This window comes from Puma concolor, chromosome E4 (genome assembly GCF_028749965.1).
Source record: "Puma concolor isolate L17-30 chromosome E4, mPumCon1.1.hap2, whole genome shotgun sequence".
Lineage (NCBI taxonomy): Eukaryota > Metazoa > Chordata > Mammalia > Carnivora > Felidae > Puma > Puma concolor.
In genome coordinates, this window is record NC_141683.1 from 10,243,023 (window position 1) to 10,256,478 (window position 13,456).

General features: G+C 41.7%; 1 long non-coding RNA gene across 1 annotated transcript in view; it reads left to right on the forward strand.

Annotated features, from left to right (window-relative positions):
- Positions 1-8,868: 8,868 nt before the first annotated feature.
- The window catches only part of LOC147572461 (uncharacterized), a 33,243-nt gene continuing 28,655 nt past the window's right edge, over positions 8,869-13,456 (forward strand). Inside the window, exon 1 of the long non-coding RNA XR_015246448.1 lies at positions 8,869-9,071. This is a non-coding gene — a long non-coding RNA (uncharacterized LOC147572461). The remainder of the gene's footprint in view (positions 9,072-13,456) is intronic.

The window sequence follows — 13,456 nt, forward strand, 5'->3', positions numbered from 1 at the left end:
TTGTCATTTTCTTTCTCCTGCAGAGGTAAATCCTCTGTCTATAAATGTATACAATCATAATCCCGTGAGCTTCACAAAGACAGCTTGACAGTTCTGATGGAGTAACATAATATTTAATAGCTCAAGGGGTAGCTGACAAAGAAGTAATTAAGAGCAACAGATTTAATGAGCAGATTGAACTTCTTTCTGTAGCACAGTTTGCTAACTACAAAGGTAGGACTTAAATCTAGAGATAAATATTAGAGATAATTAGCTCCAGGGTCCTTTCAAAAATAAGCTAAAAATACATTTGAGCTTAAACCCGCTGAATATAATTAATGTCAGTTAAATCTCAGGGAGCTTCTTGCTAGCTTTTTATAATTTTAGAAAAGCTGGTATTAAAAGACGATCAGAAAATGCTAGAGTATGTTCAAGTTTAGAGCATGGAATTTTTTTCAATATTTGTGATTGTGGGTTTACAATATTCCAGACACTGTCCTTGGCCCTGGGGCACAAAGATGAAGAAGATATGGTCTCTGCTCTCAAGAGGTTTACAATCTAGGTCAAGTGAGTTTGCGATTCCATTTTATTTAATGTTTATTTATTTTTAAGTTTATTTATGTATGTTGAGGGAGAGAGAGAGTACAAGTGGAGGAGAGACAGAGAGAAAGGTAGAGTGAGAGAATCCTAAGTAGGCTCCACACTGAAGGCACAGAGCCCGATGCAGGGCTGGAACTCACAAACCGTGAGATCATGACCTGAGCCGAAAGCAAGAGTCAGACACTGAACCAACTGGGCCACCCAGGCGCCTCCTAAATATTTATTTGTTTATTTATTTTTGAGAGAGAGAGAGAGAGAGAATGAACAGGGGAGGGGCAGAGAGAGAGCGGGGGAGAGAGAGAATCACTAGCCTGACACAGGGGCTCAAACCCATGAGTTGTGAGATCACGATCTGAGGCAAAACCAAGAATCTGATGCTTAACTGACTGAGCCATCCAGGCGCCCCTCTATTTTTATAATAATTATTCAAAATTGAGGAACCCTGTATTAGGACAGATCTCTGGAAGTTTATTACCTAGCACCTAGCAGGTCTCATCTAAACCATTCCAGATATCTGTGCATGTTCCTTTCTCTTGGTGAGAGCTCTGACATAGTGAATGTCTACTTGAAACTATTAATATGTACCTTTAATAATTAATGAAAACCCGGGGCGCCTGGGTGGCTGTCGGTTGAGCGTCTGACTTCGGCTCAGGTCATGATCTCGCGGTCTGTGGGTTCGAGCCCCACATCGGGCTCTGTGCTGACGGCTCAGAGCCTGGAACCTGCTTTGGATTCTGTGCCTCCCTCTCTCTCTGCCCCTCCCCCGCTCATGCTGTGTCTCTCCCTCTCTGTGTCAAAAATAAATAAACATTAAAAAAATTTTTTTTAAATAATTAATGAAACCCATCAAAAAGAAAAGCAACATCTAATATATGGTCAGTGTAAACATAATAAAAAAACTCACTAGTCTGATATCAAATGATTAAAACTTTTAGTAGCCAAACTACAAAATCCCCTTAAATTTTTTTTCTCAGAGAGCTCACAAAGTCTGTGGGATGTTTGAAGTCTAGCCACATTCCATCATGGGAGAATGATTTGAGAGAAAAGATTCATTTTTTTAGCAAGGCTTTAATATCTGTAGCCATATTTAGATGTCCACAGCAATATAAAAATGTCTCCTTCTTAGTTTCTTTACTAACTGTGAGGTCTCCACTGCCTAATGCAAGTTTCCAGGTAACAATAATGGATTAAACTTGATTTTTAGGCCACTGCAGCTTTTCCCCCTTAACTCTCAAAGCAAAAAAACTCCCTACAAAAGACAAGATACACATAGAGTATGTGATAATACTACAGACACACAGTCATGCTGGTGCTAGGACTTCAATGAAATGAAGGCTACATATTTCAAGCATTCCTCTCACTACAGCAGGAGACCAGCAGTCCTGCTTTGACAACTATGGTAAAGCAAAATGGCCCCAAATGGCTCCAAATGGCACTTATTGTCCAAGCAGTATTTCTGCTCTTCCTTCTAACCTTACAGCTCTTCCCAAGTCCTAGCTTTCCCTAAAAGAGGCAACCAACAGTGAGGAGAGTGACAGTACAAAAGTACTAAAAAACTTCTTTAAAAATGCAGGTCGAAAATACTTCAGCAACATTTTAATGTGGCTGCTAATGAAGATTGACAACTTCTTGCCCCCCACAAAAAACAAAAACACATAGCATACAAAGCAAAAAAAGGGAAAATTTTTTTTTTATTTTATAACACAGGGAAAAGAAAACATAACAAGATGACCCAAGAAACACAAATTACATAAATTAAGGTAATTGAACTAAACTTCTACATTAAGAAAACTCTCTTAGACTGAGGTAAAATGCAAAATCCAACTCCAGGTTGTTTAAAGAAAACAATATCTAACACAAAGTGGCCCAAAATATTAAGATTAAAATAATTATCTGTGTTATATATATAAAAAAGTAGCATCTACTATATTGAAATCCTATAAAAAATGTAAGGCAAAAATGAAACAGTTCCTATTAAATAGTATAATTCAAATGGATTAATCATGGCTTTTAAATCATATACTTAAAATTTTCATCTCCATAGGCTTCTAATATATAAGGCAAAATAAATTAGAAATCACCTTACTACAACCCATAACTAGTAGCTGCCTTTCACTATGCCATGGTCTATAATTGATTAATGGTATCCCTGGAGGGTCTGACAAAATCAAATACAAAAACAATCTGGATGAAAACTTCAACAATCTAGGACACACAGGACTGAAGAAAATAAAAAGTAATAAAATAAGCTTCACATAAGATAATCTGACAATCGAAAATTACAAAACACATGTGAAAGCATTCCATCAAGGGGAAATATCAGAAAACAAAACAAGCAGCAGAGTTAACTACTCAAGGACTGACTTTTATCCATCCTTCCATATTCAATAACTATATATTGAGTGTTCATGATGTGCTAGGCACTGTTTTAGGCACTGGGGATCCTTTAGTGAAAAGACAAAATAAATATTCATTTGAAGGAGTCTGTAAATAAACATGTAAATATATAACATCACATCAGACAGTAATATGTGCTAAGGATATAAGCAAAGTAATGTAAGGACAAGTAGAATGGGTTGCAATTTTAGATGGGGTGGTGAGGGGAAATGTCTTACATTGAGTTCATTCGAAGAGCAGAGCCTGAGACAAAGGCTTGTATGCAAGTGGTTTATCTGGGCGGTGATTTCAGGGAACAAGAGTGATGGAACAGAAAAGTGGACAAAGAAGGAGAAAGGAGCCAATGTAAGTATCTATTATTGCTGCTAAGGGCAACAGGGGTTTGATTCCTCCAAGAATTGTCTGCACAAAGATAGGAGGCAAAAGAATTTGGCTTTTGGCTCCCATCCATTATTGACTGGGGGTTGCCCATAAGGGGGGGTTAACTCTTCAGCGCTTCCAAGTTGCATGTGTGAATGGGCTAGGTGGGCTCACACCAGAGTGCTAAGCATTGAAGTTCTAGACATAAAGTAAATGACTTAATGGATGAGCTTGAGACACATACTGTTAGCCTGAGTTTAGATGAAACCCATATAGTGTCCACCATAGCTGTCGCTGGAACTGGAGATGAAGCAGAGATGTGAATCAGAGCACTAGAGGAGTCTAAGCTTGCTTGAATCAGTAATATTTGAGTTGAGATTTGAGAGAATGAAGGAAGAGAGCTTTGTTGATATCTGGAGTAAGAAGAAAACAGGCAGAGGGAACGCAGGACTAATTGTAATTATGATGGAAAACTTTGAAAGAGGTTTGAACAAAAGAGTAATATAACCTGACTCTCATTTTTAAAAATTATTTATTTATTTATTTAAGTAATCTCTACACCCAATGTGGGACTTGAAGTCATGACCCTGAGATCAAGAGTCACTCACTCCTCTGACTGAGGCAGCCACTCAACTCTCATTTTTAAAACAATCTTTCTAGCCTCTGTATAGAGAGTAAAGAGAGTGGAAGAAGCATGGGCATGAAAAAACAATCAGAGGAAGACTCAAAAACAAGTATGTTTGAAATAATTAGAGACACAAAATAATACATAGAGCTGTATAAAGAACAAGCTATCTTTAAAACTCATACAGATTTTTGACATTCATCCAAAAAGATGATAACTGAAATCATTCAAGAAATGAACTTAAACAGCAGTTTTGACACAACAAGGAATTAGAAAACTGAAAGATACGCCTGAAGAAATTATTCAGAATGCAGTATAGAAAGATACTGCATTGGAAACATACCTAAGAGAAATTAAAAGACAGGAAGGATACAAGGACAAGGTCCAACATATGTCTAATTGAGACCCAGAGAAGAAAAATAGAGAAAAGGAGAGCAAAAATATTTGAAATGAAACTGGCTGAGGATCTTTCACACTTGGTGAAAGGTGTCGGTGTCATAACCACATTATGTACTTCAACCAAATAAATTAAATCCATGTAATTCATCAGAGTATCAGAACGAAGCAGGAAAACCTTATGGTTATTTCAACAGATGTAGAAAAAACCATGTGCTAAAATTATATCTATATTATATATATATATATATATTATTAATATATATGAGTTTTTAACCTTAACAAACTAAGGATACAAGGAAATTTCTTTTACCTAAATAAGAAAATATATGAGAATAACCTAAAGCTAAGCTTTTATGAAATGGCACGATGCTGAACACTGTCCTTGGTTTGGAGGACATTGTACTTAAGTTTTCAGGAAGTTCAATAACATAAGAAGAAGAAATGAAAGACATAAATATTTGAAGGGAAGAAGAAAAATTATTTTTATCCTCAGATACTGTGACTGTATCCATAGAAAATCCAAATAAATATTCAGACTTCTGGAAATAATATAAGAGTTTTTAGCAAGATTGCTGGATTCAAGGTCAAAAATTTAAAAGTTACTAAAAAAAAGTACTGTTTTTTTGTACTGTCAATAGACAATAAAAGATGTGTATTAAAAATATCATCTGCCTCTTACAATAGACAGTCTATATACAAATATAGAAGGAATAATGGTGCTAGAAAGTCATCATTTGCCAACCATCACAGTAATAATTTATTTAGGTAGGTGGTAAAGAAGGACATTGGATGGGGGCGCCTGGGTGGCTCAGTCAGTTAAGCTTCCGACTCTTGATTGCGGCTCAGTTCATGATCTCACGGTTCTCAGGATTGAGCCCCCACATTGGACTCTGCGCTGGCAGGACAGAGCCTGCTTGGGATTCTCCCTCTCCCTCTCTCTCTCCCTCTCTCTCAATCTCTCTCTCTCTCTCAAAACAAATAAACCTAAAAGCAAATAAAAATACATTAAGGAGGGCATGGGGTATTGGTAATATTGTTTCTTCGTCTGGGTTTTGGTTATATGGGTGTGTTCAGTTACGAAAATTTATTGAGCTGATATGTGTACCTTTTTCAAGACAAAAATTTCAGTAATGCACCGGCTATCAAGGATTTAGAAAAATGGGCATCCTGAATCCTTTTGGCACTAAGATAACATAAATAGTAAGACTTTAGAAAAGGATTTTGGGCAAAATCTGTTCCAGAGATGCCCATGAATCCGGTAATCTACTCCTAGGGGATCACCTAAAGAGACACTTGTGTGAAATTATTGCCTAAATGGATAGTCACCTGTGCATTATTTGTAAGAGTAGACACTTGGACACAGCTGTCCCTTAGCTGTCCCTTTAGATCTATCCCATCAAATAGAACTTAGATGAAATCTCACACAAATCTCAAAGCTTTTCTGGTTACTCTAGCTATTAAAAAATAGATTCGCTCATCAGATGTTAACAATTTCCAGACTAATTGAATATCAAAGCTTTAATGAATCATCCACTTTTTTTTTTTTCTTTATAGGAGGAGGGGCAGAGAGAGACGGGTTTAGAGGATCCAAAGCAGCCTCTGTGCTGACAACACACAGCCGGATGTGGGGCTCAAATTCACGAACAGTGAGGCCATAACCTGAGCTGAAGTCAGATGCTTAACTCACTGAGCCACCCAGGGGCCCCAGAATCATCCACTTTTAAGCCCCCAGATGAGCTTCTCTCTGAAGTTGGCCACATGAGTCCTGGGGTAGTACAACTCCCTAACCTGTGAACTAGGTGAAAGTAAGTAAGTGACAAAGCAAATGTGCAGATGTTAAAATTTGCGAAAGAACAAAAAGAATACATAAAGTTATATGAATTGTCATTATCCAAAAAATTAATAACAGTGGTTGTCTCCAGAGAGGAGAACCAGGTGTCTTACTTATATCCTTCTATACCTTCTAAATTTTCTACCATGTATGTCCATTGCCTTGTCAAAAAATAAATGGGATAAAGAGAGCCATAATATAGTGTTAAGCAGAAATGACATAACATTACAATCCCATATTTAGAAACCATATATATGTGGATTTTAACCAAGAATTTGATTTTATTCTCCAAGTTATAGATTTCTGTATTGTTTTAATTTTTCAATGAGCTTATGGTTTATACATAGAAAAGATATTCCCATTTATAAAATATGTAAATAAGCACATTTTGAAGTTGAGGGAAGGTGTTTAGGAATCCTGGTTCTTGTTTGGCATTGAGTGAAACATGTCAGTTTTCTGCTGTGCAGGGTGCATTTTGGTTGACAGAACATATAGTATAAGAACAAGGCCAGCCACTATTGTGGCCTGTTGTTATGCAAATATTGTACAGATCTACTTAATCTGATCAACAAATCATTGTGTCATGTCACTTTTACCGAAGATGAGTCATAGTGTCCTCAAACACTCTAAAAATGAGATATTTCTGTTTCAGGAGTACAATCTTACCAATGATTTAGAAGGTCATTTTCCTGCAGTGCCTGGGTGGCTTAGTTTGTTGAGCGTCTGACTCTTGATTTTGGCTTGGGTTATGATCCCAGGGTCCTGGGATTGAGTCCCATGTTGGGCTCCTCGATGAGCATGAAGCCTGCTTGGGATTCTCTCTCTCCCTCTCTCTCTCTACCCCTCCCCTGCTCATGCTCTCTCTCTCTCTCTCTCAAAAAAATAAAAAATAAATTTTTTTTTAAAAAGGTCATTTTCTTCTCAGCTACTCAGAAGGACTGGAACCTCTCCTTGTTTACCAAACACAATCTATACTTGTGAAAAGATACCAGCCATGAGGAAATCAAAATAAAAGCATAGCCATCAGGATCCAGATGTCAGAATTAGAAGTCTAGGCATAGCTTCCATTGAAATGCCTACGAAATTCCATATTGCATCACCCGTTCTAAAGTAAGGATAAGTAGGACTGGCCTTGAGGAAACAAATAATAAGGAGAAGGTTTGGGAGACTGCAGAATAAGAAACAAATTTTTTTTAAAATGTGGTGTTCAAATTTTTAAAAATTGTGTGTGGTCAGAGGATTTAAGCCTGGCTACCTTGGATAAACTCCTCTGAAGACACTCCCACTTCACAAAACTACTGGAAGCTGAGATGTAGTTTGTCCATACCCATCAGGCTTCTGACTATTTCCATGGCACAGATAAAGGAATGGTTCTTAAGTCCAGAGTAGCTTTTTTTCTGAAGCTCAAGGACACTAGCAAACACTAACTTCAGAGTCAACCAGTAATGATATATTTATTAAATACTATGCACACAGGTAAGTTTACTACTCTAAAACTCTTTAAAGATATTTAAAACTAGACATCTAAATCACAGCTCTTGGACTCTTCTGATCCAATGGGGTAGATAAAAACATACTAAGGGGGTGCCTGGCTGGCTCAGTCAGTAGAATATGGGACTCTTGGTCCAGGATAGTTGAGTTCAAGCCCCACATTGGCCATAATATATATATATATATATATATATATATATATATATATATATATCCTTTAATCCAGATATAAAATAGACACATATTGGGGTTCCTGGGTTGCTCAGTTGGTTAAGTGCCCTACTCTTTATTTCCGCTCAAGTTATGATCTCATGGTTTGTGAGATCCAGCCCTGAGTCAGGCTCACCTTGACCGTGCAGAGCCTGCTTGGGGTTCTCTCTCTCTCTCTGCCCCTCCCATGCTTGCACACACACTCTCTCTCTCTCAAAATAAATAAATAAACTTAAAAAAAAATAGATGCATATTTAGGAGAAACTACACAAAATTGTGAATATCTAGAACTGTGAGCATCTATTAAAGAAGACTTTGGTGTAAGAAAATCTATCTTGGGGTTTAGCTGAAGAAATTCAGATATTGAATGAGCAGAAAGGCTTACTCATAAACAATATCTGTAGTTATTATATTTTAATTTAATGAGTATTTATTATGGTCTCAATTTGCTTATGGAATGACTGCGATGTTATAAAAAATGATCTCTTACAGGAGTCATGGCCTTTAGAGTGCTGAATAGAGAGCCCAAAACTTTAAAGCAACCAAAATATTCTCAAGAGGTTAATGGATAGGGGCACCTAGGTGGCTCCGTTGGTCAGGTATCTGACTTTGATTTCGGCTGAGGTCATGATCTCACAGTTGGTGAGTTCAATCCCCCCCGTGGCTCTGCCCTTGACAGCACAGAGCCTGCTTGGAATTCTCTCCCTCTCTTTCTGCCCCTCCCCCATGGTCTCTCTCTCTCTCAATAAATATTAAAAAAAAAAAAAAAAAGAGGGAAAGCAAGAACGAAAAGGAAAGAAAGAAAAAGAAACGCTTTTCCGAAGTGGGATCTCTCCAACCAGGAAGCTGTGCAGTGGTCGCGGACCAGCCCGAGCTCCACAGCAAGGAGGCCCCGCCAGCCCCTCCCCAGAATGGTGGGGCCAGTACTGCGCCTGCGCCAGCCGCGCACTCAGGGAGGCCCGCCGGAAACCTGGCAGGAGCAAGTGCCTGGAGGAGAGGGGTTGCAGGAGCCGGCTGTCGCGGCCACAAAGCCTCTGCCTAATTCCAAGCCCTGACCTACACAAGGGTACATAGTCCCCCTGAAGGGAAAGCTGGGGGAGTCGGGACCGACCTGCCGGGTCGGGGCCTGGTGGACTGCTCGGTATCTTCACTGAGGGCCCCCGGGAGCCTGGATTACTGGTAAGTGCAGGACCCCAACAGGCAGCCAGACCAAAAGGGCACTAACCGTCGCTAGTTTAAAGCAATGGCTTCAGAAAGACTCATTGAGGGGGTGGAGGAGGGGGGTGCTTCCTCCGCCCTGCGTCCATGAAGGTGCTTCGGAAGCAAGTGGAGCTCCACAGGCCTAGAGGGCCCGGGTGGCCGCCAAGAGCGGATGGGGGCTGCGTAGTGCGCATGCGCGAGCCAGGAATCAGGGTAGCGGGCGACCCGGCACAGGACAAGTGTCTGGGCCAGCAGGGTCACGGGACCAGGCTGTTGGGGGTCCAAGGCATCTGCCCGATTCCAAGGGTTCACCTACACAAATGTGCATATTACCGCCGGAGGGAAGAGCCGGGGGGGGGGGGGGGGGGGGATCTGGATGGCCCTGCCAGGTGAGGCGCACCTGAGGATGATCGGGATACCCTCCACTTAGACCCCCCCAGAGCCCTGATTGCTGGAGAACCCTGGGAACCAGTGGGCAGCCGGTCCAAATCTGGGCCGACTGTCGCCAGATTAAATCTGCCACCTCAGAAATATTTTCTGGTCTTGGGCTCCCTCCAGCCTTCAGGTGGGCCTGAAGCTTGGGTCATTCTGGTGGTTGGAGTTCCTCTCCGAGCCGCTGGGGCCGGGAGAGCCCCATGCAGCCCAAGGTGGACCGATACGGTGCTGACTGCGCGTGTGCAGGCCACAAAGGTCATGGTAGCGGGGACTTGGAACAGAGCCGATGTAGGGATTAGTCAGGTCAAGGGGCAGGCTATTTGGGGGTGCCTGGCGTCTGCCTAATTCCAAGCCTCCTCCTACACAATATGCCTATTTCCCCTGACAGCAAACCTGGAGGACACCGGACTGCCTTGCCAGGGTGGGGCAAGCTGACTGGTGTCGTCTGATAGGAGACACCAGGGAGCACTGGTTGCTGGAGAGGCCCCTGCTCCTGGGGGGCTTGATTCAGGAGAGAGATTTGTATTTGGTATTCCTGCACAGCTCTGGAGCAAGGGGTAACAAGGGCCATCCTGTGACCTGCTACTGGGCCAGGACCCGGCTCAGAAGGGGCAGAGTCACAGCTGTGGGCTCTTGGGAGAAAGCATGGATCTGCCAGTGTCTGAGCTCTCACTACACAAAGGCTCCTGTTCCCTCTGAAGCCAGATGGGGAGATTGCTCTAAAGCCTTGTTTGGAGGGACTGAGCTGTCCAAGAACGAGACACATGGGAGCCCTTGTTTGTTGATAACTTTAGGCACCTATTAGCAGCACTTTTATTTTTTTTTTAATTATTTTTTTTAAAATTTTTTTTTTAACGTTTATTTATTTTTGAGACAGAGAGAGACAGAGCATGAACAGGGGAGGGGCAGAGAGAGAGGGAGACACAGAATCGGAAGCAGACTCCAGGTTCTGAGCCATCAGCCCAGAGCCCGACACGGGGCTCGAACTCACGGACTGCGAGATCATGACCTGAGCTGAAGTCGGACGCTTAACCGATTGAGCCACCCAGGCGCCCCATAGCAGCACTTTTAAAAGGGAATTGACTTTCACTACCTTTGCAGCCTCAGGACTATATCATGTTGTGGTGGCATCCCAGGAGAACATCCAGGTGGTTAGACCAGCCATGGCACCAGAGGCTTGGAGGGCCTCGCTGCCCAACGCCTGATGAAGGGGTGTGTGCTGTGTCTGTGTAGGCTATGTGGTACATGGTGGCCAGAGATCTGGAACAGTCCAGCGGTTATCCTAAGCAACAGGATCGATGGCTCGGCTCTTGGGGGACCTAAGGCACCTGAATAATCCAAGCCTTAACCTAACCAATGTGGCCATTGCCCCTGAAGGCAGATCTTGGGTGGGAACTTGCCAGGGGCAGGCCAGGCAGGGCTGGCTGGGGTTACCTCCTGTCAGAGACAGCTGGGAGCCCTGGTTGCCCAAGAGGCCTCTGCTCCTGGGGTTGTGGGTCAGGAGAGGGAGCTGTGCATGTGGATCCTGGCAGCTCTCTGAGCAAGGGGGTCCCCAGACAGTCTGTGGCCTGGTAGCCACCAGGACCTAGTTCAGAGGAATGGGGGCACTAGGATTGGCTTTTGGGAGAAACTAGGCCTGTGAAAATTCCTCTGTTCCTCATTGGCTATTTGCTGGACACCATAGTTCTTTCCAAAATGGACTTTTCCGTAGACTGCACGCCTGCATTCACAACATAGCCGCTAGCTCTCCCTAGCGTAAGTGATTTAAGAAAGAGACCAAAGCAGAAGCCATAGTCTCTCTTATAATTTTCTCAGAAGTGTCACACCATCACTTCTGACAAATTCTATCGGTCACATAGACAACCCTGGTTCAATTTGGGAAGGGCTGCATGGGACAAGAGTACTAGGAGGCAAAGATTATTGGGACCATTTGAGAGACTGGCCGCGCAAAGCCTGGATGTCCTGATAATTTAGCTGTCTGGAACTTAAGGCCAAGAGGAGGACAGAGATTTTTGTCTCTTTGGTTGATAGCACCTAAAACAGTAACTGGTACATAGAAAGTGCCCAATCAATATTAAAAGGATGAACTGATATTAAGGGAAATGTGAATTTATCTTGCAGCCACCGCCTGGAGCTCTGGAAGCTGGTTTCCATTTGTTTTCATTAATATATTTAGCTCAAGATTTGATTGGTTTGCAATCACTGACCATAAGGGAAAGCAACCTCCATTCTTTCAGAGGAAAAGAAAAGTAGATTGAGAGTATAATATTTGCTGGCTAAAATTCACTCCTGCAAACATCACACTTTGGTTTGCCTAGTTCTCTAGAATCAGCACTGGGTGGATATCTTCCAGGCTATGTATGAGAAAAGTAAAAAAGAGTACATCATGGGGTCTATTTTGAAGCAACGTAGCAAATAAAGCAGAGACAAGGTTTTACTGTGATCTGACACCTGAGACACAAATGACCAATGCTTCACTGGTAGGTAGGCTTCGCCACTTTCCCTGCCACATCATAACCTCAGATTTCCTTTATCTTGAATTTGAACTAACAGGGCCTACCAGATGAAACACTAGACTCAGTCCTTGGTGAGGATAAACCACTCAGACTCCACCCCACAATTCCATCAATATTAATAGTTATAATTGGTATTATGACTTAAGTATGTAATTAGAGCCATGTGCATTTCCTCAATTTTCACATTTTATCCTTAGAACAGACATGGGGTGCATCTACCTTGTTTACTTTAATCCTCTTCTGAGATCCATGATCACCCAGAAATAGGTCCTGTATTCATGTCACTGCTACATGACTCCACTTCCCTGGTCACAACTGATTGGAGGAAGGGATGGTCAGCTCAGCGAAAAAGGGCTAATCAGATTCTATGTCCTGTGTGTTTGGAATTGGGACCGAGGGGCAGTCACTTGAACACGCGAGTTATAAAATGTTACGGATTTGACACCAAAAGCAAAACAACAAAAGCAAAAATAAACAAGTGGGACAACATCAAATTAAAAAGCTTCTGCACAGCAAAGGAAACCATCAACAGAATGAAAAGACAACCTAGTGAAAGGGAGAAAATATTTGCAAATCATAAATCTGATAAAGGGCTAATGCCCAAAATACATAAAGAACTCATACAACTCAATAGCAAAAGATAAAAACTAAAAACAATTAAAAAAAAATTTTTTTTAACGTTTATTTATTTTTGAGACAGAGAGAGACAGAGCATGAACAGGGGAGGAGCAGAGAGAGAGGGAGACACAGAATCCGAAACAGGCTCCAGGCTCTGAGCTGTCAGCACAGAGCCCGACGTGGGACTCGAACTCACGGACCGTGAGATCATGACCTGAGCCGAAGTTGGACGCTTAACCGACCAAGCCACCCAGGCGCCCCTAAAAACAATTTTTTAATCCGATTAAAAAAATGGGAAGAACATCTTGTGTATAGACATTTTTCCGAAGAAGACATACAGATGACCAGCAGATATATGAAAAGGTGCTCAACATCCCTAGTCATCAGGAAAATGTGAATCACAACCCCAAGGAGGTATTCCTTCACATCTGTTAGAGTGGCTATCATCAAGCACACAAGAAAAAGCAAGTGTGGGTGAGGATGTGGAGAAAAGGAAACATGTATGCATTCTTGGTGGCAATGTATATTGGTGCAGCTACAACGGAAAACAGTATGGAGGTTCCTCAAAAAATTAAAAGTAGAACTACCATGTGATCCAGCGATTCCATTTCTGAGCATTTTTTCAAAAAAAATGAAAACACTAACTCAAAAATATAAATGCACCATGTTTATTGCAACACTGTTTGCATTTACCAAAACAAGGAAGGAACCTAAGCAACTATCAGTGCATGAATGTTTAAAGAAAATGTGTTGTCCATGCATGTGTGTGTGCGCACGAGCATACACACACACACA